The following is a 25,855-nucleotide window of genomic DNA, read 5'->3' as shown; positions in this document are numbered from 1 at the left end:
ATATATTGCTCCCAATCCCATGAGCTTTTATCTTGTGCAGTAACCACTTATGTGACACCTTATCAAATGCCTGCTGGAAATCCAAATACACCACATCCACAGGCTGCCTCTTATCTACCGTGCTTGTTACATCCTCAATTACCTCCAGCAAATTTATCAAACATGATTTCCCTTTCATAAAACCATGCTGACTCTGTTTGATTGAATCATGCTTTTCCAAATGTCCTGCTACTGCTTCCTTAATAATGGACTCCAGCATTTTCACAACATCAGATGTTCGGCTAACTGGTCTATAGTTTCCTGCTTTTTGTTTGCCTCCTTTTTTGAACATTTGCAATTTTCCAATCTGCTAGGACCTCCCCAGAATCCAGGGAATTTTGGTAGATTACAAACAATGCATCCACTATCTCTACAGCCACATTTCTTAAGACCACAGGATGTAAGCCATCAGGTCCAGGGGACTTGTCCGCCTTTAGTCCCATTATTTTACCGAGTACTACTTCATTAGTGACAGTGATTGTAATAAGTTCCTCCCTACCTATAACCTCTTGATTATGCACTTCGATATTACTCACAGTGAGAGTGTTTAAACTAATCTCGGACTCTTTCTGTCAGATATTAACTCCTGCACGGTCCCAGCAAACAGTCCCACTCCCTCGTCCCTCCGATGTTTCTGCAGGATTGCTTTGTGAAGACGGCTCATGGAGAGAGAAACACCCTGCACGGAATGATCCCAAATTGAGCATCTCCAAGGGACAAGGCTCCCAGCTTTAATCATTCTCTGTCCTTTCCCCCCAGGCCCAGTTCCTTTGTCAGATTCTGATAAAAAATACATTGGGAAAAGTGCACTTTGATTTTTACAGGCTGAATTATTACAGAGAACTGCGCATGCGCGGTCCAGCCCCGCCCCCTGTGTCGATTCCCAGTGCAGAAGAGCGCATGCGCCCTCCCCTCCCCCAGTCCTGCCTGTGATCGCCATTCACTCAGTGAGCGGAAGAAGATGGTTTCAAACAGCCAGGAATGGAGAGCCCGCGGCCCCGGGGTAAGGCAGCGAGCAGCAGCCTCCTTACAGCAGCGCAGCGCTTTGGGAGCGTGTCCGCAGATGGGCTCAGAGACCGGCACTGAGTCCGGGGAGAGTCGGGGTCTGTGTGCAAGGGGCGGAGTGGAGCAAGAACCAGTGTCAGTGAGTGGGGGGATGGAGAGGCCATTCTCGGGCTGTGTGTGGACAGTGTGTGTCCAGGGGGAAGGGAGACAGAATGGGCAGAATCTGCTGTTTACAATCATTGCTGCTTTCGCTCTCCTAACCAGGAGTGAACGTTCCTGGTTTAGTTCCGTCGGGGGCTGTTTGTTTGTCAGAGGCAGAGTGGAGCAGGAACTAGTTCCGGAACATGGAGTGAGTGGGGGAAGGGAGAGGCCATTCTCGGGCTGTGTCTGGACAGTCTCTTACTTTCTACTTGAGGATAAAATGGACCTCTGATGACTCTGGTTGTAAGCAGTACTTACAGTAGCATCTCATGGTTCTCCGCAGGCCGTTGCACACGAACCAATGAACGTTACTTGGCAGAGTTTGCTTGATGGCTCCTACATAAGGATGACATTCGTTAATCGTTTGCACTTCAGTCCCCTGCTCCTGATCTTTGGGCCCCCTGTGCGGAGGGGAGCGGGCAGATCGGAAGGCCTCTTCGTAGGACTGCTCCTGGGCATGGCCAAGGTGGCCATTAACCGGTCCAGGCCACGGGCGGTCGAGCGGGTGTTCAGCCCGACTGCCTGCCTCTCTTCCGCGGTTATGTTCATGCCAGGGTGTCCCTGGAGATGGAGCACACGGTGTTCACCGGTATGCTCGTGGCCTTCCGTGAGAAGTGGGCGCCAGAGGGACTGGAGTGCATCATCACCCCTAGGAACCAAATTTTAATTTGATCCATTTAATGCCAAAGTTTAATTTGTCTATTTTAATGTCCCTTTAATAAGGGGGCACTTGATTTATTGTTTTGCTAAAATAGTTGTGTATACAGCGTGAGGTAACAGTGAAAGTAAATCACCTCGCTCTTTCAAATCATTGTTGCTTTCTTTCCCCAAATCAGTAGTGAATGTTCCTGATTCAGTTCCAATCTCACCATGTCTGTTGTTCTTGGACAGTGAACAGTGGAAACACAGCCTGATGGTGAGGTTGTGAGGAGTTTCACAAAGTGCATCTATTGCAGACACCAGGTGAGGAGTGTGGGAGAAGACATTTCAAGCATCGGTTATTTTGTTTTGGTGCATTGAGTTGTCCAGAACCGTGTTGCTGGTGATCGAGAGCCTGTCGCTCCCTCAGATACATCAGGATCTGGGCCCTGTGACATTCTGTTAACTACACAGGCCCTCAACTCGGTTTCAACCGACTGAAAACAATTGTTGTACAGCCCAGGTACTATAGTTATATTCCAGGAAAAGATTCAGAATTTTACAAATAGTCCCATGGGAGTGGGAGATATAAACCTGGACTGTTCCAATCGGGTGGTCCTATTCATGGACCAGTGCTGGGTTTGGGTTGTGTCTGGATGCTGATAACTTACTATAGAACTGTCCGACACACCTGGTGTGGAGAATCTCAGTGCCACTGTATTGCAGTGAGGTCAGACAATGACACTGTTTGTATCGCGGTTTCCCCTCTCCAGATACTTTACTTTATTATAAACAAACATGTTAATTATAACTTTATTTTTTATATTCTCCCACTCACCTGTCCATATCATAACTAATAATGTTCTCGTATTATTACTCTCAGAGAGAAGTACTTCACTGAGCCTGAATAAATGTGATCTTTCCTCCACTCGGAACACAAGGAACAGTGCTGTCAGCACCTTCTCACTCACAGTAAGTATATTATCACTTACAGAGCACAGAGACACAAAACTGGTCTCAATCCTATTGTCATAGGCAGCAGAAGCTGTCAGTCCCACAGTGATCCGAATTTCCAGAGTTACATTATGAATCCCACAGTCGCTTGGAGCAGTACAATAAGATGTTGTTTCAAAGTCCAAACATATTGCACTGAGAGACAGATCCATTTTCACTCACTTACTCACAAACACAGGAACAGATAGACACTGACACAGTGTCAATCCACACTGCTGGCATACACGGACTGTCAACCAGTGCAGGCAGCTCCTTCCCACACACAGTAAGTACGTTATCATTCACAGAGCGCAGAGACACAGAACTGGCTTCAATCCTATTATCACAGGCAGCAGAAGCAGTCAGTCCCACAGTGATCCACAGTATCAGAGTTACATTGTGAATCTTACATGGAGCAGTAGAATCACCATTGAAACAGATCAAACTGACATGTAGATTAAACACCCACACTCACTTGCCAGAAACAGGGAGTTAGAGAATAAAACACACAATCACATCCCTTAAATTAGAAGTTATAAAGTAAAAACTGTACTCGCATATCAGAAGTTGACGGGTACAGAGCAAAATCAATAATCACGTATCAGGAAAGGAGAGATTCAGTATTAAGCCACCTCGAACATACCAGAAAATGACAGGTGCAGAATAAAACCCACACTCCCGTACCATTGACTGACAGATACAGTATACAACCCACACCCACATAGATGAAAGTGACACATACAGAGTAAACTCCACACCAGAGAGTGACAGGTAGAGTGTAAATCCCAGAGTCACATGTCAGAAAACAGAGGTAAAAAGTAAAACTGATACTTGCATTGCAGAATCTGACAGTTTCTGAGCTAAAGACATATTACCATCTCATAAACTGGCAGATGCAGAGTGAAACCCACACACACCTATCAGAAAGGTAAAACCTTTACTCACATATCAGGAAAATTCAGGTAGAACATAAAACAGATATTCATGTTCGCATACCAGAGATGGGCAGATACAGAGTAAATCCCCGCTCATATAGCAGGAACTGACAGATACAGTCGAAAACACAGACCCAAATTGCAGGACGAAGAGGTTCAGATTAAACCCAGAGTAACACACCAGAAACTGAGAGACACAGATTAAACCCCCACACACATACCTAAATCTGATCGTTAGAGAAATATACACACACTCGCATATCAGAGACACATACAGTATACATTCATGTATCATACATAGAAGCTGACAGGTACAGGTTAAACCAGAAACTGACAGGTACAGATTAAATGCACACTCACATATCAGAAACTGACCGATACATGTTAAAATCAAAACACACAAAACAGAAAATGAAAGGTATCAGATATCTCATATCAGAGATTGACAGGTACAGAATAAAATACACATTCAAAACCGAAACTGACAAGTACTGAATAAACCCACACTGGCAAATTAGAGACTGACTTGAACAGAATGAACCCACACACACGTACCAGAAACTGACAGGTACAGAATAAAACCCACACTTGCATCCAGAAACTGTCAGGTATAGATGCAAGACACACTCACATACCTGAAACTTCTACAGATTAAAACACACATTCACATAACAGAGACTAAAAGGTACAGATTAAATCCCACACTCACATCCAGAAACTGACAGGTAGAGGATAAAACACAGTCAAATACCAGAAACTGACAGGTACAGATTAAAACCCACTCTCAGACACCAGAAATTGACAGGTACAGATGCAACGCACACTCACATACCTGAAACTTACTTGTACAGATTAAAACACACATTCACATACCAGAGACTGAAAGCTGCAGATTAAATCCCACACTCGTATACCAGAAACTGACATATACAAATTAAACCCACACTTATAAACCATAGATTGACAGGGACAGATAAAATACACACTCATGTACCAGAAACTGACAGGTGCAGATTAAACCCCACACTCACATACCAGAAACTGATAGCTATATATTAAACCCCACACTCACATAGAGGATATAACGAGCATGGTGGATAGAGGTGTACCGATGGATGTGGTGTATTTAGATTTCCAAAAGGCATTCGATAAGGTGCCACACAAAAGGTTGCTGCAGAAGATAAAGGTACGCGGAGTCAGAGGAAATGTATTAGCATGGATCGAGAATTGGCTGGCTAACAGAAAGCAGAGAGTCGGGATAAATGGGTCCTTTTCGGGTTGGAAATCAGTGGTTAGTGGTGTGCCACAGGGATCGGTGCTGGGACCACAACTGTTTACAATATACATAGATGACCTGGAAGAGGGGACAGAATGTAGTGTAACAAAATTTGCAGATGACACAAAGATTAGTGGGAAAGCGGGTTGTGTAGACGATACAGAGAGGCTGCAAAGAGATTTAGAGAGGGTAAGTGAATGGGCTAAGGTTTGGCAGATGGAATACAATGTTGGAAAATGTGAGGTCATCCACCTTGGGGGAAAAAAAAAAAACAGTAAAAGGGAATATTATTTGAATGGGGAGAAATTACAACATGTTGCGGTGCAGAGGGACCTGGGGGTCCTTGTGCATGAAACTCTTTTAGAGTCTACCTGTAAAAACATAAAACATTAAACCGTGCCACCCGACCTGGATGACACACCAGACATTTATAAGGCCCTTTTTTTCCCCTTTTTTTTTGTGTTTTTATTTTTGGTTGCGCTGCTGGCGGAAGAAATACATCGCCAGAGCACACCACCTAGGAGGGGGCTCGACGTACAGGTATCTCTGCAGGGTCTGAAGACGGAAAGTCGCGAGCTGAGCGCTGACGCACACCAATGACTGACCGCCCTCCTCAAGCGGGAGACTCAAGACCGCGGCAGAGACCCAGTGCTTCCTGTTGTTCCATAAGAAGTCCACCAGCTTCTTCTGTATCTTGTCGACAAATGCAGGAGGAGGGGTCAAAGTGACCAGCCGGTACCACAACATTGCGGCCACCAGCTGGCTTATGACTAGCGCTCGACCCCTGTAGGACAGCACTCGGAGCAGTCCTGTCCAGCGCCCTAGGCGAGCGGCGACCTTGGCCTCCAGCACCTGCCAGTTCGCCGGCCAGGCTCCCTCGTCGGGGCTAAGGTAGACTCCCAGATAGAGGAGATGGGTCGTGCTCCAGGCAAAAGGCCTGAGCTCCTCCGGCAGGGAGTCCACCCGCCACTGACCCACCAGGAGTCCGGAACATTTCTCCCAGTTGATCCTGGCGGAGGACGCGGCCGAGTAAATCTCCTGGCACTCGCGCATCCTCCGCAGGTCAGCGGGATCCTCTACCGCGAGGGGCACGTCATCGGCGTAAGCCGAGAGGACGACCTCCACGCCCGGCCCTTGCAGAGCCAGTCCCGTCAACCTCGTCCGCAAGAGGCAAGGCTCCATGCAAACGGCGTATAACTGGCCGGACATGGGGCATCCCTGGCGCACCCCTCTCCTAAAGCGAAGGGGCGCCGTCAAGGACCTGTTAACCTTAATCAGACACTCCGCGGCGGTGTACAAAAGTCGGATCCGGGCGACGAAATGCATCCCAAACCCGAAAGCGCGCAGAGTTCCGAGCAGATAGTCGTGATCCACCCTGTCGAACGCCTTCTCTTGGTCGAGGGATAGGAAGGCGACCGACAGACCAGCCTCCTGGGAACAATGGATGAGGTCCCGGACCAGATGGATGTTATCGTGGATTGTCCGGCCCGGGACCGTGTAGGACTGGTCGGGGTGGATCATGTGGTCCAGCACGGCACCAAGGCGAGCAGACATCGCCCTGGTGAAGATTTTGTAGTCCGTGCTGAGGGGGGAGTCCGGGCACCAGTTCTTAAGGAGGCGGAGATCGCCCTTCTTACGCAGCAGGACGATGACTGCCCTGCGCCAAGAGAGGGGCATCTCCCCGGTCGCCAGACTTTCCCCCAGGACCCGCGCATAGTCGCCCCCCAGGACGTCCCGTGGAACTCCACGGTCAGCCCGTCCAGCCCCGGGGATTTTCCTCTCGAGAGCCGGTCGAGGGCACCGGTCAGCTCATCCTTGTGCATGAAAACTCTTTTGAGTTTACCTGCAAAACATAAAAAACATTAAACGGTGCCACCCGACCTGGGTGACACTCCAGACATTTACAAGGCCCTTTTTTTCCCCCCCTTTTTTTTGTTTTTTTTTGTGTTTTTTCTTTTCTTTTTTTTTTTTTTTTGGGCACTAAAATCACAAATTTTCCCCAGTGCCCCCTATAAAAGGGAAGGGGACACTAAAAGCACCGGCAATTAAAACAAATTAACTTTAAAACGTAAAATCAAATTAAAATTTGGTTGCCGGGCGTGATGATGCACTCCAGTCCCTCCGGTGCCCACCTCTCGCGGAAGGCCGCGAGCGTACCGGTGGACACCGCGTGCTCCATCTCCAAGGACACCCTGGACCGGATGTAAGAGCGGAAGAGAGGCAGGCAGTCAGGTTGAACGACCCCCTCGACCGCCCGCTGCCTGGACCGGCTGATGGCACCCTTGGCCGTGCCCAGGAGCAGTCCTACGAGGAGGCCTTCGGACCTACCCGCTCCCCTCCGCACAGGGTGCCCAAAGATCAGGAGAGTGGGACTGAAGTGCAGCCAGAATTTCAGGAGCAGCCCCTTCAAATAATGGAACAGGGGCTGCAACCTTGTGCACTCAATAAAAACATGGAACACGGACTCCTCCAGACCGCAGAAATTGCAGGCGGCCTGGGAGTCCGTGAACCGGCTTAAAAATTTGTTGCACGGCACTGCTCCGTGCACCACCCTCCAGGCCAAGTCCCCGATGAATAGTGGGAGGACCCCTGCGTAGAGTGCCCTCCATCGGGGACCCCCGCCTCCTCCGGACGGCAAGATGGTACGCCATGGCGTGTCCGGACGGCCGGCGAGGATGGCAAAGTTGAGGGTGTGCAGGAGCAGCCCGTACAGGAAACCCCTCCGCGCGGAACTGAAAGGCACGGAGGGGATTTCCCCGAGGCGGCTCAAGTTGTGAGGCGCCGGCCCCCGAGGGAGGTTCCGGGGTTTGGCGCCGATGAGGAATTCCGTCCGGACGGGGGTCAGTTCGGACGGGATCTCCCCACGTGCTTGAGCCTCCTCGATGCACCTAACGGGGTCAGGGCCCAGAGCTGTTTTTAGCGACTCGATGGCATCGGCCGCGTGGCGGACGTTGGCAGAGTTTAGGCGCCGCGCCAGCGTGTCTGGCGCCATCCAGCCCGCTCCTCCGCCATCGAGCAGGTCCCTGACCCTGGTCACCTCACCAGCCACAGCCCTCTCTTCCGACCGCCACATGAAGCCTCGGCCGTGGAGGTACGGATTCCCGAGCAGCGGCTCCTGCAGGACGGCCGCCACTCCAGCCGGCGGAGAGCTGCGCGTGGTGGAGACTTTGTTCCAGACCCTGATGAGTTCCCTGTAAAAGACAGGCAGCTCCCGGAGGGCGGTCCTGGCACCCCCCAAGTTCACAAACAGGAGCTGCGTGTCATAATTGAGGTCGAGCTGCTGGCGGAAGAAATACCTCGCCAGAGCGCACCACCTAGGAGGGGGCTCAACGTAAAGGTATCTCTGCAGGGTCTGAAGACGGAAAGTCGCGAGCTGGGCGCTGACGCACACCAACGACTGACCGCCCTCCTCAAGCGGGAGACTCAAGACCGCGGCAGAGACCCAGTGCTTCCTGTTGTTCCAGAAGAAGTCCACCAGCTTCTTCTGTATCTTGGCGACAAACGCAGGGGGAGGGGTCAAAGTGACCAGCCGGTACCACAGCATTGCGGCCACCAGCTGGTTTATGACTAGCGCTCGACCCCTGTAGGACAGCACTCGGAGCAGTCCTGTCCAGCGCCCTAGGCGAGCGGCGACCTTGGCCTCCAGCTCCTGCCAGTTCGCCGGCCAGGCTCCCTCGTCGGGGCTAAGGTAGACTCCCAGATAGAGGAGATGGGTCGTGCTCCAGGCAAAAGGCCTGAGCTCCTCCGGCAGGGAGTCCACCCGCCACTGACCCACCAGGAGTCCGGAACATTTCTCCCAGTTGATCCTGGCGGAGGACGCGGCCGAGTAAATCTCCTGGCACTCACGCATCCTCCGCAGGTCAGCGGGATCCTCTACCGCGAGGGGCACGTCATCGGCGTAAGCCGAGAGGACGACCTCCACGCCCGGCCCTTGCAGAGCCAGTCCCGTCAACCTCGTCCGCAAGAGGCAAGGCTCCATGCAAACGGCGTATAACTGGCCGGACATGGGGCATCCCTGGCGCACCCCTCTCCTAAAGCGAAGGGGCGCCGTCAAGGACCTGTTAACCTTAATCAGACACTCCGCGGCGGTGTACAAAAGTCGGATCCGGGCGACGAAATGCGTCCCAAACCCGAAAGCGCGCAGAGTTCCGAGCAGATAGTCGTGATCCACCCTGTCGAACGCCTTCTCTTGGTCGAGGGATAGGAAGGCGACCGACAGACCAGCCTCCTGGGAACAATGGATGAGGTCCCGGACCAGATGGATGTTATCGTGGATTGTCCGGCCCGGGACCGTGTAGGACTGGTCGGGGTGGATCATGTGGTCCAGCACGGCACCAAGGCGAGCAGACATCGCCCTGGTGAAGATTTTGTAGTCCGTGCTGAGGGGGGAGTCCGGGCACCAGTTCTTAAGGAGGCGGAGATCGCCCTTCTTACGCAGCAGGACGATGACTGCCCTGCGCCAAGAGAGGGGCATCTCCCCGGTCGCCAGACTTTCCCCCAGGACCCGCGCATAGTCGCCCCCCAGGACGTCCCAGAACGCCTTGTGGAACTCCACGGTCAGCCCCGGGGATTTTCCTCTCGAGTGCCGGTCGAGGGCACCGGTCAGCTCATCCTTGTGCATGAAAACTCTTTTGAGTTTACCTGCAAAACATAAAAACATTAAACGGTGCCACCCGACCTGGGTGACACTCCAGACATTTACAAGGCCCTTTTTTCCCCCCCTTTTTTTTGTTTTTTTGTTTTTTTTTGTGTTTTTTCTTTTCTTTTTTTTTTTTTTTTTTGGGCACTAAAATCACAAATTTTCCCCAGTGCCCCCTATAAAAGGGAAGGGGACACTAAAAGCACCGGCAATTAAAACAAATTAACTTTAAAACGTAAAATCAAATTAAAATTTGGTTGCCGGGCGTGATGATGCACTCCAGTCCCTCCGGTGCCCACCTCTCGCGGAAGGCCGCGAGCGTACCGGTGGACACCGCGTGCTCCATCTCCAAGGACACCCTGGACCGGATGTAAGAGCGGAAGAGAGGCAGGCAGTCAGGTTGAACGACCCCCTCGACCGCCCGCTGCCTGGACCGGCTGATGGCACCCTTGGCCGTGCCCAGGAGCAGTCCTACGAGGAGGCCTTCGGACCTACCCGCTCCCCTCCGCACAGGGTGCCCAAAGATCAGGAGAGTGGGACTGAAGTGCAGCCAGAATTTCAGGAGCAGCCCCTTCAAATAATGGAACAGGGGCTGCAACCTTGTGCACTCAATAAAAACATGGAACACGGACTCCTCCAGACCGCAGAAATTGCAGGCGGCCTGGGAGTCCGTGAACCGGCTTAAAAATTTGTTGCACGGCACTGCTCCGTGCACCACCCTCCAGGCCAAGTCCCCGATGAATAGTGGGAGGACCCCTGCGTAGAGTGCCCTCCATCGGGGACCCCCGCCTCCTCCGGACGGCAAGATGGTACGCCATGGCGTGTCCGGACGGCCGGCGAGGATGGCAAAGTTGAGGGTGTGCAGGAGCAGCCCGTACAGGAAACCCCTCCGCGCGGAACTGAAAGGCACGGAGGGGATTTCCCCGAGGCGGCTCAAGTTGTGAGGCGCCGGCCCCCGAGGGAGGTTCCGGGGTTTGGCGCCGATGAGGAATTCCGTCCGGACGGGGGTCAGTTCGGACGGGATCTCCCCACGTGCTTGAGCCTCCTCGATGCACCTAACGGGGTCAGGGCCCAGAGCTGTTTTTAGCGACTCGATGGCATCGGCCGCGTGGCGGATGTTGGCAGAGTTTAGGCGCCGCGCCAGCGTGTCTGGCGCCATCCAGCCCGCTCCTCCGCCATCGAGCAGGTCCCTGACCCTGGTCACCTCACCAGCCACAGCCCTCTCTTCCGACCGCCACATGAAGCCTCGGCCGTGGAGGTACGGATTCCCGAGCAGCGGCTCCTGCAGGACGGCCGCCACTCCAGCCGGCGGAGAGCTGCGCTTGGTGGAGACTTTGTTCCAGACCCTGATGAGTTCCCTGTAAAAGACAGGCAGCTCCCGGAGGGCGGTCCTGGCACCCCCCAAGTTCACAAACAGGAGCTGCGTGTCATAATTGAGGTCGAGCTGCTGGCGGAAGAAATACCTCGCCAGAGCGCACCACCTAGGAGGGGGCTCAACGTAAAGGTATCTCTGCAGGGTCTGAAGACGGAAAGTCGCGAGCTGGGCGCTGACGCACACCAACGACTGACCGCCCTCCTCAAGCGGGAGACTCAAGACCGCGGCAGAGACCCAGTGCTTCCTGTTGTTCCAGAAGAAGTCCACCAGCTTCTTCTGTATCTTGGCGACAAACGCAGGGGGAGGGGTCAAAGTGACCAGCCGGTACCACAGCATTGCGGCCACCAGCTGGTTTATGACTAGCGCTCGACCCCTGTAGGACAGCACTCGGAGCAGTCCTGTCCAGCGCCCTAGGCGAGCGGCGACCTTGGCCTCCAGCTCCTGCCAGTTCGCCGGCCAGGCTCCCTCGTCGGGGCTAAGGTAGACTCCCAGATAGAGGAGATGGGTCGTGCTCCAGGCAAAAGGCCTGAGCTCCTCCGGCAGGGAGTCCACCCGCCACTGACCCACCAGGAGTCCGGAACATTTCTCCCAGTTGATCCTGGCGGAGGACGCGGCCGAGTAAATCTCCTGGCACTCACGCATCCTCCGCAGGTCAGCGGGATCCTCTACCGCGAGGGGCACGTCATCGGCGTAAGCCGAGAGGACGACCTCCACGCCCGGCCCTTGCAGAGCCAGTCCCGTCAACCTCGTCCGCAAGAGGCAAGGCTCCATGCAAACGGCGTATAACTGGCCGGACATGGGGCATCCCTGGCGCACCCCTCTCCTAAAGCGAAGGGGCGCCGTCAAGGACCTGTTAACCTTAATCAGACACTCCGCGGCGGTGTACAAAAGTCGGATCCGGGCGACGAAATGCGTCCCAAACCCGAAAGCGCGCAGAGTTCCGAGCAGATAGTCGTGATCCACCCTGTCGAACGCCTTCTCTTGGTCGAGGGATAGGAAGGCGACCGACAGACCAGCCTCCTGGGAACAATGGATGAGGTCCCGGACCAGATGGATGTTATCGTGGATTGTCCGGCCCGGGACCGTGTAGGACTGGTCGGGGTGGATCATGTGGTCCAGCACGGCACCAAGGCGAGCAGACATCGCCCTGGTGAAGATTTTGTAGTCCGTGCTGAGGGGGGAGTCCGGGCACCAGTTCTTAAGGAGGCGGAGATCACCCTTCTTACGCAGCAGGACGATGACTGCCCTGCGCCAAGAGAGGGGCATCTCCCCGGTCGCCAGACTTTCCCCCAGGACCCGCGCATAGTCGCCCCCCAGGACGTCCCAGAACGCCTTGTGGAACTCCACGGTCAGCCCGTCCAGCCCCGGGGATTTTCCTCTCGAGAGCCGGTCGAGGGCACCGGTCAGCTCATCCTTGTGCATGAATCCCAAAAAGTTAGTTTGCAGGTGCAGCAGGTATTCAGGAAGGCGAATGGAATGTTGGCCTTCATTGCGAGAGGGATGGAGTACAAAAGCAGGGAGGACCGACTGCAACTGTACAGGGTATTGGTGAGGCTGCACCTGGAGTAATTGCGTGCAGTTTTGGTCACCTTACTTAAGGAAGGATATACTGGCTTTGGAGCGGGTACAGAGACGATTCACGAGGCTGATTCCGGAGATGAGAGGGTTACCTTATGATGATAGATTGAGTAGACCGATTCTTTACTCGTTGGAGTTCAGAAGGATGAGGGGTGATCTTATAGAAAAATTTAAAATAATGAAAGGGAGAGACAAGATAGAGACAGAGGGGTTGTTTCCACTGGTCGGGGAGACTAGAACTAGGGGGCACAGCCTCAAAATACAGAGGAGCCATTTTAAAACCGAGTTGAGAAGGAATTTCTTCTCCCAGAGGGTTGTGAATCTGTGGAATTTTCTGCCCAGGGAAGCAGTTGAGGCTAGCTCATTGAATGTATTCAAATCACAGATAGATAGATTTTTAACCAATAAGGGAATTAAGGCTTATGGTGAGTGGGCGGGTAAGTGGAGCTGATTCCATGGCCAGATCAGCCATGATCTCGTTGTGGCGGAGCAGGCTCAAGGGGCTAGATGGCCTACTCCTGTTCCTAATTCTTATGTTCTTATGAAATACCACACTCATCAGAAACTGACAAGTACAGAATAAACCCCACTCTCACATACCAGAAATGGACAAGTACAGATTGAATCCTACACTCACAGACCAGAAACGGACGGGTACCAAATAGACCTACACTCAAATACCAGAAAATGACAGGTACAGAATAAACCCCATACTCCCATAACAGAGACTAACAGGTACAGATTAAAGCCCACACTCACATACCAGAAACTGACAGATACAGATTAAATCCTCCTCTTACATGCCACAAACTACAGGTACAGAATAAACCCCATTCACCCACATACCAGAAACAGACAAGTACAGATTGAAACAGTTGTACAGACCTTGGTCAGACATTATCTGAAGCGTTTGTACTCAGTAAGGATATATTGGCTTTGGAATGGGTACATTGCAGATTCACCAGAATGATGCTCGTGCTTAAAGGGTTAAATTATGAAGAAAGGTTACATAAACTTAGTGTGCATTCCCTTGAGTTTAGACGGTTGAAGTATTTGATAGGGTAGATACAAAATAACTATTTCCTCTGATGGAGTCTCGATCAAGGGTGAACAATCTTGCATTTAAAAATTTTATTTATTCACGGTATGTGGGCGTTGTTAGCAAGGCCAGAACTGCGTACAGTTTTGGTCTCCTTATTTAAGGAGAGATATACTTGCGTTGGAGGCAGTCAGAGAAGGTTCACGAGGTTGATTCCGGAGATGAACAGTATCAAGAAATAATGGAGTCTTGATTATTGTCGTTCCTTTTTTACATGTGCGATTTTAACCTTCATATTGATTGGACAAAGCAAATTGGCCAGGGTAGCCTTGAGGAAGAGTTCATAGAGTGTATTCGGGATAGTTTCCTTGAACCAACCAGGAATCAGGCTATCTTAGCTCTGGTACTGTGTAATGAGACAGGATTAATAAATTATCTTCCAGTAAAGGATCCTCTAGGAATGAGTGACCATAGCATGGTTGAATTTCAAATTCAGTTGGAGGGTGAGAAAGTTGGATCTCAAACCAGTGTCCTAAGCTTAAATAAAGGAGACTATAAAGGTATGAGGGCAGAGTTGGCTAAATTGATCTGGGAAAATAGACTAAAAAATGGGACGGTTGATGAGCAGTGGCAGACATTTAAGGAGATATTCCATAACTCGCCAAAAAAATATATCCCAATGAGAAGGAAAGACTGTAAGAGAAGAGATAACCATCCTTGGCAAAATAAGGGATGGTATCAAATTGAAAACGAGGGCCAAGACTAGTGGGAGGCCAGAGGATTGAGAAACTTTTAAAAGCCAGCAAAGAACGACTAAAAAAATAAGAGAGAGGGAAGATAGATTATGAAAGTAAACTAGCAAGGAACATAAAAACAGATAGATAGTAAGAGTTTCTACAGATATATAAAAAGGAAAAGAGTGGCTAAAGTAAATGTTGGTCCCCGAGAGGATGAGACTGGGGAATTAATATTGGAGAACAGGGAAATGGCAGACGTTGAACAAATATTTTGTGTCAGTCTTCATGGTGGAGGATACTGAAGATGACCCAATAGTGGATAGTCAAGGGACTATGGGGAGAGAGGAGCTCAGTACAATCACTGTCACTAAAGTGGTGCTCGATGAAGTGATGGGACTAAAGGCAGACGAGTCCCCTGGATCTGATGGCTTACATCCTAGCGTCTTAAAAGAAGTGGCGACAAAGATAGTGCATGCATTGGTTCAGTGCTGGGACCCCAGCTATTTACAATATACATCAATGATTTAGATGAAGGAATTGAATGTAATATCGCCAAGTTTGCAGATGACACTAAGCTGGGTGGCGGTGTGAGCTGTGAGGGGATGCTAAGAGGCTGCAGGGTGACTTGGACAGGTTAGGTGAGTGGGCAAATACATGGCAGATGCAGTATAATGTGGATAAATGTGAGGTTATCCACTTTGGTGGCAAAAACAGGAAGACAGAATATTATCTGAATGGTGACAGATTAGGAAAAGGGGAGATGCAACGAGACCTGGGTGTCATGGTACATCAGTTATTGAAGTTTGGCATGCAGGTACAGCAGGCAGTGAAGAAGGCAAGTGGTATGTTGGCCTTCACAGCTAGAGGATTTGAGTATAGGAGCAGGGAGATCTTACTACAGTTGTACAGGGCCTTGGTGAGGCCTCACCTGGAATATTGTGTTCAGTTTTGGTCCCCTAATCTGAGGAAGGATGGTCTTATGATTGAGGGAGTACAGCGAAGGTTCACCAGATTGATTCCTGGGATGGCAGGACTGACATATGAGGAGAGACTGGATCAACTGGGCTTGTATCCACTGGAGTTTAGAACAATGAGAGGGGATTTCACAGAAACATGTAAAATTCTGACGGGATTGGACAGGTTAGAGGCAGGAAGAATGTTCCTGTTGCTGGGGAGTTCCAGAACCAAGAATAAGGGTTAGTAAGCCATTTAAGACTGAGATGAGGAGCAACTTCTTCACTCAGAGAGTGGTTAACCTGTGGAATTCTCTACTGCAAAAAGTTATTGAGGCCAGTTCGTTAGATATATTCAAAAGGGAGTTAGATATGGCCCTTATGGCCAAAGGGATCAAGGGGTATAGAGAGAAAGCAGGAAAGGGGTACTGAGGTTCAAAGATCAGCCATGATCTTATTGAATGGCGGTGCAGGCTCGAGGGGCCGAATGGCCTACTCCTGCACCTAATTTCTATGTTTCTATGAAACACACATTCACATACTGACAATAGACTGACGAGTACAGAATAAAACATACATTCACATATCAGAAACTGACAAGCAGAGATTAAGCACCACACTCACATACCAGAAACTGACAGGTACAGAATAAACCTCACACTCACATAGCAGAGACTAACAGAGGTATAGATTAAACCCCACACTCGCATCGAAGAGACAGATAGCTATAAAGTAAATCCCACACTCACATATTAGAGTCTAACAGATACAGATTAAAACTCACATTCACAACCCAGGGAGTGACAGCTAAAATAAAATAAGAAATAACAGCAATAATACGTCATGCAGCCCCTCGAGCCAGCTCTATCTTTCAATAACACCTGAACTGAACTTCTATCTCAGCTCCATTTACCCACCTTATCCCCATAACCCTTAGTGCCCAAAAACCTCCCGATCTCAGTCTTGAATACAGTCATCGACTGGAGCATCCGCTGCCCTCTGCAGTAGAGAATTCCAAAGATTCACACCCCTCTGAGTGAACAAGTGTCTCCTCATCTCAGTCCTAAATGGCCGAGCCCTTATCGTGAGTCTTTCGCTCCTAGTTCTACACTCCAGCCAGGGGAAGCAGCCTCTCAGCATCTACCCTGTAAATCCCCCTCAGAATCTGATGTTTTATTGAGATCACCTCTCATTCTTCTCATCTCCAAGGGTATAGGCCCAAAACTTTTACCTTCCTAATTGCTTCCTGTTCCTGCACATTAACTTTCTGTGATGTGTTTACTGAGACATTCAAAGCCCTCACAATAACAGCATTGACTAGTCTCTCACCTTTTAATAAATATTCTGCTTTTCACACTCCCATAACAGAAACTGACAGGTACAGAGTAACCCCCCACACTCACATACCAGAACATGACATGTACAGAATAAGACCCAGAGTCTCATAACAGAAACTGACAGATACAGAGAAAAGACCATACTCACAAACCCGAGACAGACAGATACAGAGTGAAACACACACTCACATATGGCTGATAGGTATGAAATAAAATCCACACTCACATCCCAGAAACTGACAGATAGAAAGAAGAAAAAACAGTCACACACCGGAGACTGACAGATAAAGACTAAAACCCACACTCGCGTACCAGAAACTGACATATACAAATTAAACACACACTCGTATACCACAGATTGACAGGGACAGATAAAATACATACTAATGTACCAGAAACCAATAGGTGCAGATTAAACTCCACACTCACATACCAGAAACTGATAGGTATATATTAAACCGCTCACTCACATGCCAGAAACTGACAGGTATATATTAGCGACTGAAAGGGACAGAGATAGATACATACTCCCATACCAGAGATTGACAGCGCACAGATAGATACATACACCCATACCAGATACTGACAGCACAGAGATAGACACATGCACTCATACCCGACACTGACAGCGCATGGATAGATACATACGCCCATACCAGAGACTGACAGGTACACAAATAGATACATACTTCGACACCAGCGACTGACAGGCACAGAGATAGATACATACTCCCATACTAGAGATTGACATTCACATAACTGGAAACATCCTTACCAGACACTAACTGGCACAGAGAAAGATACATACACCCATACCAGACATTGGCAGCGCACATATAGATATATACGCCCATATCAGAGACTGACAGGCACAGATAGATGCATACTCCCATACCATGCACTGACAGGCACAGAGATAGATACATACTCCCATACCAGAGATTGACTGGCACACAGATAGATATATACTCCCATAACAGTATCTGTCAGGTACGGTGATAAATACATACTCCCATAACACAGACTGACAGGCACAGATAGATACATACACCCATACCAGATGCTGGCAGCACAAGGATAGATACATCCATCCTGGTGTGAATGTTTAAAAATGTACAGAGACATTGAAGTTGAGAACGTGGGAATTGTATAGGGACAGTATAAGCTTACAAATAATTCATGGTGGAATAGCCATGACATCTCAGACTCGAGACTGCGAAATGTTACAACACTAACACATATTGAAACAAAACCCACAGCTTGCAGAAAAACCTCAAGGTCTTATTAAGTCATGTTATTAACCTGAAACATTGACAGAAGGTCTTTGTTTAAAATCGGACCTTGGGTCGGCTTATGAGTGGACAAAGGGAAGGAGGGATCAAAAGAGATGGGCTGAGCTGGGATGTCACTCTGGCCCTATCTTGTTATCTTTTGCCGAAAATGTATAACCATCATGCCTTGACAATGTAACGTCACTTTGTCCGTAGGAAGTGAGTGCGTTCGAACAGACTTGCATTCCTTCTGTCTGATAAAGTCCCCGATTGGGATTTGCTTTTTAAATAAAAGCTTGCTTTGTTTAAAGCACAAACGGTATTCGTTTCAGTAATTTTGCTGAACCAGATTAAGGTAAAAGAATCCAGAAATCAACATTTGGTGTCAGAAGTGGGATCTCAACGGACGACTGCCGAAAACTTGCGAATTAAGAGCCAGACTAGCCTTGGACGAGACGAGGGGAAAGTGGCCACTGGAGTGAGTATGATTTCAATACTGTTCCAGTTTCCCCCGGTTTCAAAAGTCTGAGGAAAGTTTAGCCACTCACTGGTTCTCAGGTAGTGTCTGAACGAGATCCAGGACAATCTGGTGAATACCTTTCAAACTTAGAATAGGGATAGAGATAGGGAAATTGTGCGATGACGCAAACCAAGCGGCGACTTGGAAAGATAGGTTATAGTTAGAGCTAGATAGGGATAGATGATCAATCATGGATCCAAAAATTAATAGGAAAGAAAAGAGACTCTTGTGAACGTCTGTTTAAATGAGAAATGCTTCTGTGATTTTTACTGTTTAAAAAAAAAGCCGGGGAGTTGTGGTTTGTTTTATCTCCACCTACTTTTTCAAACAGAATGAAAGTTTTTTTTAACCCTTCATAGTGTTGTCCTGTATGTGGGAAGTTTAAGAGTGTGAACCTTATTGAATTACGTATATTCAGATGATAAGTTACGGAGCCAGGAAATGCACAAAGGATAGGTTTGTTGAGTTTAAAAAAAAAGAAAAAATTACATGGTCCCGGTGGTTAAAAAAAAAGGATTTAACATGCTCACTTACTTGTCGAAAGAAAACATTCAGAGAAGGCACAGCAAAACAACTGAGATGGATTCAAAAGGATTCAAAAAAATATATATTATATTAAATAACACGACCTTGAGGCTGGAACAATTGAGATAACGAAAAGCAGTCCACAGCCTACGTGCCAGACTTCCCTCTAGTTATGGAAAAGACAAAAAAAAGTAACGTACTAAATAGGTGCTGAAAAAAAAATGTTCTGAGATTTTAAATTATGAGAAAAATTCCACTGCAGTCTTAAAAAAAAAAATCACTCCTGTCCAGTTGGCAGAAAAACTCCATTAAATTAGGGCTTTCATTGACTGATTGGATTTAAACTGCGCAGTGACGCGAAAGGATAGGGAAATTTGGAGACTAAAAGAAATTAAATAAGGCTCATAAGAAATCAAATTTAGAAAATTAGGCTCACAGGGAATTAAGTAAGGCTTATGGGGAATTAAATAGAGGATAGGTGTTCAAGCCAGGTGTGACATCGACCTCGTATATCACTTGGCCCGTCTAGGCACTGATTGTATTTAAATCATGCAGCAACTCGAAAGGTAGGGCCGACGCGAGACGTGCGGCGGTGTGAGCGTGCGGCCAAGTGAAGGAGGGCTGACGTAGACGCGCAGCAGCGTGGAACGCATGGCGGCGCAGGACGTGCGGCGGCACGAGCGCTCGGCCGAGTGAACGTGGGACGACGCGAACGCGCGGCAACGCGAACCGCGGGGTGATATCAAAGTCAGTGCTGGTGTCAGTAAGTCTTTGTTTATTTTAAGTGTTTTAAATCGTGCGGCGACGCGAACCGCGGGGCGACGCGGATCAGTGTTAGATTTAGTAAAGTCTGTTTATTTTGAGTTTGTTCAAAGTCAGTGTTAGTTTCAGTAAAGTCTGTGTTTATTTTAAGTTTGTTCAAATTGCACGACGACACGAACGCGTAACGACACGGTAATACGAGGGGCAGCGTGAAAATGGGTAATCAGTTGGATAAAACAACGGATGCGGACAGTCCGCTACAAAAGTTATGTGAGGAATTCCCTGAAAGAGCTGAAGACTTTAGAAAATTATCAGGAGCCCTGAACAAATTATTAGGGGATGACCAGTGGCCTCTAGGTGGCACTAGAAGCATAGAGGTAGCAAAAAAAGCACAGGGATTGTCAAAAATTAAAAGATGCATCACTTCTGTCAAGTTGGCAAATAAATGCTATTAAATTGGGACTCTCATTGACAGAGGGAACACATGTTAAAACTGTAGACGTCTTTAAAAAAAAAAAAAGAATTTGCGCACGACAAACTTACTAAGAGATCCTCTGGGACCTCTGAGAAAGGTATTGACAGACTACGTAGTCAAATGGCTGGCTTTGTGTTAACCGAGGCTGATGATGAAATTGATGAGTGGTCACTGACTCAGCGCCCAACGGCACCTCCCGCACCCCCTGGCCCCTTGCTCCAGTCCTCTTCCCAACACCCTCCACCTTACACTCCGGCGAGAGGAGTTAAAAATAACCCCATACCACCAAAGCAACAAACCCAAACTGACTCCTCATCCTCTGATAGCGATTCGGATCCCCAGTTCACAAGCAATATAGCCGAAAGGACCAGATCTCACACTCGAAAGGGCAGAACTATATCCCGATATCACAGACAGTCCCGTAAATCTTCTAGTCAATCTACCAGTCCAAGTTGTGAAAGACATAGCAAACACCCCCGCCGATCGAGACGCAGAACTGTCAAGCAGTCAGACAGCTCCGAAACATCCTCCGACCTAGAAATGATTTCCAAGATCCCAAAATCCCGACACCAATTCCCTGTCAGACCAATGCCAAACCCTGATGCACAACAAGCTGCAGACCACCGCACTATAGATGTCTATGTGATCTTCGAACAACTATTCGATTGCTCACGCTATCCGGACAAATGGAAAGGGCAGTTAGATATTATTGGCAGGAAAAGAAAGGGGAGGGGGAGGTGCACCCCCAACCCGGGTCAAGACTGAATACGTGACTAGAAAGGAAGAGCCATCTCGGGAGGAAGGATCAATAGAACCGCAGTGTTGCATACAGGATTGGATGGATAAGCAAGGATACGGTTATACTAAACAACCAAATGGCCCGAGCCCTGCTAATAAACCTCCCTATTGTCCCCGGCATGGTATGGGAAGAGGCCGGGACTGGGTAAGAGGAATTGACTGTTTTAATTGTGGGCAGGAAGGACATTGGAATAAAAATTGCCCCTACCGTCAGCATGGAAAAGGAAGAGGAGGGGGGCAAGGGGGGAAAGGAGGATCTTGCACTAACTTCTCCCAGAACAACCCCTTTGGTCAATTGTCCCCCGATTGACTATGCAGCCTGATTGTGCAGGGATCCTCCCCAGACGATGAACCAATGATATTGTTAAAAATTCTGAATGATTGGCAACCCTTTTTGATAGATACGGGAGCCTTCATGCCTTCTGTACAATCAAAGCTTAAACTCCCTGCCTCTACTGAAACACAGGAACTGTCAGGATTCCTGGGACAAGTCTCTACATTCCCGGTGTCAGAACCGGTTAAAATGGGTTACCAGGAAGAATCGGTGGAACATCGATTTGTTATCACAACCAATCTGGACTGTAACTTGATGGCTAGAGACCCCCTCTGCAAATTCCAGTTGCATTTGGAGTGTGGAGATGATGGGATTATTGTAAAACAGGGAACCCTTAAGCGGCAGTATTATACCACTAGAACCCCTCAGTGTTGGTCTCTGGACCTGCCGCAGGCACCCTATCACGTGACCCTAGCATACGATCCCAGTGGAAAGAATCAGGACCTGCAGAACTTTTATCAGGATCACGAAGGGGAAGTGAAGGAAATTCTATTAAGGGCTAGAGTGACTGGACCGGAAGGGAAGGCAGATTTTGTGGAAATGGACAGCCCCCAACGGTGGCACCACATATTACTCGTGAAGTATTACCTCCCCACCACGCTAAAGATTTGGAAGTTATGGTGCGCCAGGCTATAGATGAGGCTGACCCTACCAGCCGGGATGTGCAAATTCCACGGGGACCCCGAGAAGGTCTTAACGACTCTGCAGCATCATACTGGCTCTGACATACCTGACTATGTGGATCCTCATGTGTGGGCAGAGGACCCCTCCCAAGTGGGTTATCACAGGCAATACTGAGTATCCACCGAGCATTGGAGGCTAGCTGAGTCGAACCAATTTGCCAGTTTCCAGTCCCTAGCACGGCTAAACAAATGCGACAGTGTTTGGGGATGATCAATTACTGCAGATCCTGGATCCCTAATGTTGCCCTGATGACTAAGCACCTCACCCCGTATACAAATAAGTAAGGCAGCTTTGAAATAGAAACCATAGACGTCCAAGCCTTTAAGGAACTAAAGACAGCCCTGCTGCAAGCTCTGGCTTTGGGCCGGCCCCTCTATGACCGGCCCTTTCAACTGTATTGTACAATTCTGAAACACTGTGCTACCGTTGTCTTAACACATCTCCTGGGCCAACTGCAGACTCAACACCTTACCATGGCCAGGCAAAGCAGATATGAGATCTACTTACTAAACAATCCTAAGCTGACCTTTCGGCACTGTACTGCAATTAATCCGGCCTGTTTTCTTACTGAGCCGCCCCAAGATGAGGAAGAACCCAGTCATGATTGTTTATCTTTAATTTAAGAGGCCACATCAGTCAGGGAAGATTTTGTTGATGTGCCAATTGAAGATCCAGACTGTATTATGTATGTTGACGGAATTAATCCAGAAGATACATGAATCTCAGGATACACCACAGTAAACCAGGAGAATCAGGTCTTGGAATCTGCCGCTTTTGAAACCGCCTATTCTGCTCAACAAGCTGAACTATTCGCCCTCACCCGAGCCTGTATCTTGGCCAAAGATCTCAAAGTCAATATCTATACCGACTCTAGGTATGCCTTTGGGGTGGCCCATGATTTCGGACAATTATGGAAAAATAGGAGATTCTTAACCTCACAGGGGAATGAGATATCCCATAAACAGCTAGTATCTGATTTGTTGCGAGCCCTCATGTTCCCCAAATGCATTGCCATTGTCAAATGTACTGCCCACACTACCGGAAATTCTCTGGTTGATATAGGGAATCGTTGTGCTGACCAAGAGGCCAAATAGGCCTCTCGTGACCAACAGATGGTCGTGCCCAAAATTATGAGTCAGACTAAAAATCCTACGAAGGATAAGTTAGCCTCGGAAAAACCAATGCCAACCATCCAAGATGTTATAAAAGCACAGGAGGACGCTCCTGAAAAAGATAAACTGTTGTGGAAATATTATGCATGTACTTATGACAATGTTTCTAAACTCTGGACCACTCCCGCGGAACAGACTTGCATGTCTGACGAGTTGGCTCGATGGGTTATTGAATGTATGCATTTTGCTACTCATTGTGGAGCAAGGACCACGAGTGACACACTTTTGGCTACTTGGTGGCACCCTAGACTCCAGGCGCTCACCCAGAACATCAGTAGTCGTTGCTTGGTTTGCCAGCAACATAATCCAGGAAAGGGAGTCCCCTGTGATTGGGGTAAAACGCCCCTACCCGAAGGTCCCTTTGAGACATTTCAGTTGGACTACATTGAGTTGCAAAAAGTTCAGTGTTACAAATATGTGTTAGTAATAGTAGATGTGTTTAGCAGATGGATTGAAGCCTACCCTACCCTGGACAATAAGGCTCAAACTGTTGTTAAGGTGTTAATGAGGGAAATTGTTCCTAGATATGGTATCTCAGCTCGACTGATGACCACCTATGTTCTTTCTCTGACTCAGGCTCTGTGACTAGCTCACAACCAGGTTCAAGATGCTCACCTCGACCTCCCAGTTTTACCTGAATTGTCCCTCGTGGCACCACGGAAGTATGGATTCGGAAGGGATTAGAGCCACAATGGGAGGGGCCTTTTCAGGTGTTACTCACTACCCCCACTGCAGCCAAGGTTGAGGGGAAAAGTGCCTGGGTTCACCTGCACCACTGCAAGCTCACCACCTTCTAACGAACCTATTTTACTGGTTATTCTAACTCCTGTTTCTGTTCCAGACTTCCTCTTCTCCATAGCTGAACAAGGCCGTTGGCATCCTAATTGGAATGTGGACCAGTTTGAACTTTTACCCGTAGTGATAGACAGCCAGCTACACCGACCGTGACCTGAGAAGAGAGACGGGAAAACTGAACTCTTTTAATCAGCAAAATAATTGGACTATTTATCTGAATCCTGAGCCATAAGATGAAACTGTCTGTATGCCACAGTCTGTATAATAGTGTTGATATATGACAGTTTCAGTGCATGGGAGGGGAGACAGAGACGAGAGCTACATGTCTTATGTTTATGCGCAAAATGGGAACTTTTCTAGATGTTGGGTGTGTTCACATTCCCTATACATTCCCTACACATTCCAAAGGGGGAGTTCCACTAACCCTAACTGAGACTGTCAGATGGATTCAGAGCCGAACTATCACGAGAGGAGGGGGGCCAATGCAATACTGCTGAAGCTCTGGAGGGCATCACAGCTGAAATGGTAGCAATAAGGACCGTAGCATTACAAAACCGAATGGCCCTCAATTACCTGTTAGCTGAGAAAGGGGGAACGTGTGCCCAGATAGGATCTGAATGTTGCACTTACATTCCTGATAGTTCAGAAAACATAACCAATCTCGCTGATCACATAAGAAGGAAGGTGAAGAAGTTATCCACACCAGCAGAAGGATCTAGCTGGTTTGATTGGCTATCAGATGGATCTTAGAGATCCTATCTAATTGTTGGTTGCCTTAACCTTTGTTTTAAAGTAATGATGGCAAGGTTAGCAAATCCTCTTGTGGTCAAGGGCTCCCGAGTTATGATCCAACGAACTAAAGAACTACTCGACACTAACAACAATATGATTCAGGAAATAGAATGTGAACGGATGAATGCGATGCTCCTAGAATGATCCTAAGTGTTATCATGGAATGATAAAAGGGGGGAATGTGAATGTTTAAAAATGTATAGAGACATTGAAGTTGAGAACGTGGGAATTGTATAGGGACAGTATAAGCTAACAAACAATTCATGGAGGAATAGCCATGACATCTCAGACTCGAGACTGCGAAATATTACAACACCAACACATATTGAAACAAAATCCACAGCTTGCAGAAAAACCTCAAGGTCTTATTAAATCATGTTATTAACCTGAAACATTGACAGAAGGTCTTTGTTTAAAATCGGACCATGCTTGGGTCGGCTTATGAGTGGACAAAGGGAAGGAGGGATCAAAAGAGATGGGCTGTGCTGGGATGTCACTCTAGCCCTATCTTATCTTTTGCCGAAAATGTATAACCATCGTGCCTTGACAATGTAACGTCACTTTGTCCGTAGGAAGTGAGTGCGTTCGAACAGACTTGCATTCCTTCTGTCTGATGAAAGTCCCCGATCGGGATTTGCTTTTTAAATAAAAGCTTGCTTTGTTTAAAGCACAAACGGTATTTGTTTCAGTAATTTTGCTTAACCAGATTGAGGTAAAAGAATCCAGGAATCAACACTGGGACATTGGAACCGGTTCTGGGGGAGGTGGGACCAGTACAAATCGGACGGTCTGCACCTGGGCAAGATCGGAACCAATGTCCTCGGGGGAGTGCTTGCTAGTGCTGTTGGGGAGGAGTTAAACTAATGTGGCAGGGGGATGGGAACCTATGCAGGGAGACAGAGGGAAATAGAAGGAGGGCAGAAGCAAAGGATGGAAAGGAGAATATTAAAAGTGGAAGGCAGAGAAACCCAAGGCAAAAAG

The 25,855-nt window shown here is 48.5% G+C and overlaps 2 long non-coding RNA genes across 4 annotated transcripts in view; one reads left to right on the top strand and one right to left on the bottom strand.

The window, feature by feature from the left end:
• LOC139248294 (uncharacterized) overlaps positions 1 to 25,855 on the bottom strand; it is a 214,279-nt gene that overhangs the window by 148,850 nt on the left and 39,574 nt on the right. The window lies entirely within an intron of this gene.
• On the top strand, positions 961 to 25,501 carry LOC139248293 (uncharacterized). 2 transcript variants are annotated; one of them, XR_011591043.1, is made up of 5 exons: positions 961 to 1,042; positions 2,082 to 2,208; positions 2,768 to 2,856; positions 19,618 to 19,825; positions 24,129 to 25,501. It is a non-coding gene; the product is annotated as an uncharacterized lncRNA (long non-coding RNA). The 2 variants fall into 2 exon arrangements; XR_011591044.1 differs by lacking the exon at positions 2,082 to 2,208.

This window comes from Pristiophorus japonicus, unplaced genomic scaffold, assembly GCF_044704955.1.
Source record: "Pristiophorus japonicus isolate sPriJap1 unplaced genomic scaffold, sPriJap1.hap1 HAP1_SCAFFOLD_29, whole genome shotgun sequence".
NCBI classification, from domain to species: Eukaryota; Metazoa; Chordata; class Chondrichthyes; family Pristiophoridae; genus Pristiophorus; species Pristiophorus japonicus.
The sequence above is the reverse complement of the archived record's forward strand: the minus strand, read 5'-3'. Positions and strand labels throughout refer to the sequence as shown.